General features: G+C 40.4%; 1 protein-coding gene across 10 annotated transcripts in view; it reads left to right on the top strand.

The window, feature by feature from the left end:
* Positions 1-1,998, top strand: part of Arid1b (AT-rich interaction domain 1B) — a 407,120-nt gene that overhangs the window by 100,697 nt on the left and 304,425 nt on the right. The gene's annotated exons all lie outside the window — the stretch shown is intronic.

Here is a 1,998-nt window from a genome sequence, read left to right as displayed (position 1 = left end):
TGTTACTGTTTTTCTCCATTCATACATTTTCTCCATATGTCATTTAAATTTAGAGTTTGATAGATTAATGAATATACTTTCTCCCTTAAAAAAATCATATGGAACACTGAGACTGTATATTTTTAAAATAATTTTAAAATAATTCAGGTTTTGAAATTTTCATTTTTGAGGAGGTAGGTGGTTTTTCTCCCGTTTTCATCAGCTTAGTTGCCAAAATCATTTTCTCTCATCCTCTCCTTTCCTGTCCTTTCCTTTTGATCAGGAGAGAAAGGGTATATAAATAAAAAGGACACAGAAGCAGCTACCCCCTTCACCCTCAAAGAGTGCACTATGGATGGTTGGCAGAATACAGTCCCCTGCTCCTTTGAGTTTCATTAAAAAAAAAAACCCCAAAAACCCAAACCCCACTCTGATTTGAAGGTTACACTGTGTCTTCTTATACATCAGAATGTCAGTGGGGCCTGGGATGCAGCTCAGTGGCAGAGTACTTGCCTAGCACACAAGAGGCCCAGTTTCAATCCCCAGCCCCGCCCCCACCCATGGGACCTTATAAATAAATACAATTTTTATGTAACAGTTAAAAATTTTAAAATTGAAAAGGAAACAATTTCAAAGGCTGTATTTAAATACCAGATGAGCAACTTAGTGTGTGGTGTGAGATCCTCCAGGCAGAAAGCGGCCTGCAGTAAGTGGTGTCTCTCTTGGGGTCTCATCCCTCCCCATCCAGCTCCTCCTGAACACAGTACCATCACCAGTCTCTCCACGGGCTCTTTAACAGTTCTAGGTCTGTTTTGCCAAATTGTGATTTTTCTCTACCTCGCAGCCCTACTTAGTAAGTAGTTATCTCAGAACATTCTTTAACCTAACATTCCTGGTACAGCTTCCAGTGGTGCGGTTACAAAGTTGACATTGCAGCCTCAGCAAAGGTTATCTCTTTAAAATTCCCCTTTGGCACGTCCATTTTAGCAGCTGGTTTACATAGGAGAGTGGTGAAGTTCCTGGCTCTTTTGTGCTGTATTAAGATAGAAAGGTCTGGCAGGAAGGACAGAAAGGCAAGAAGCTCCTCTGCAGCCCTGTTGGTTGTGTGTCCTGTGTATTTTCTGTTTTACACTCTAGTAATGGTGTTCTTACCATGTGTTTGAGGGCCAAGTGGGTGGTTTTTAAAAATGTGAACATACTGTAGCCTGACTTTTTCTTATTTCAAAGTCTTATTAGAATCACCTGCTGTTCTAACATGTGCATGAAGTACTGTTACACCACTATGACTTTAGATTTTGTAATCTTTTTTGATTTAAAAAAATTGATTATATTTACTGATTCAAAATTACCTGTGATAGTTTGGGCAATAATGAAACAAGAAAGATGGAAAATCCAAATCGCTTTCCAGTATTCATTACCAAGTAAATGATCTCACAAGTGTGCTTTCTCTGGCCAGCACTTCGTTGGATGGAAACAACCAGATTCCTGTGAGGAGGCAGCACAAGACTTTTTATTTTCAAGTAGCCTTTTCTAGGAAAGCATTGCTTCTGTGAGCAGAACCAACCCACCTATTGTTGTAGATTGCCTGGAGATCCCCGATTTCTTTCTATAGACTGTCACCACCATGGGAGCTGTACCTTGTGAAGTCATCTTGATGTTACATTCACAGTTGTGATTTAAATTGACTGCCTATATTTGGTATGGAAAATACTTATTTTTTAATTTGGTTTTTAAATGTAGATATTGGTAATCTAGATGTCAAAGCTTTACATTAGAAATGAGCATGACTGCTTACACTATTAAAATCCTTTTCCTGCCTGTCCCTGTGGTAGACACCTGTAATCCCAGCAGCTCGGGAGGCTGAGGCAGGAGGTTCATGAGTTCAAAGCCACCCTCAGCAAAAGCAAAGCACTAAGCAACTCAGTGAGACCCTGTCTCTAAATAAAATATAAAATAGGGCTAGGGGTGTGGCTCAGTGGTCGGGTGCCCCTGAGTTCAACCGTGCCCCTCCACCCCAAA

Source organism: Marmota marmota, unplaced genomic scaffold (assembly GCF_001458135.2).
Source record: "Marmota marmota marmota unplaced genomic scaffold, marMar, whole genome shotgun sequence".
NCBI classification, from domain to species: Eukaryota; Metazoa; Chordata; class Mammalia; order Rodentia; family Sciuridae; genus Marmota; species Marmota marmota.
The sequence above is the reverse complement of the archived record's forward strand: the minus strand, read 5'-3'. Positions and strand labels throughout refer to the sequence as shown.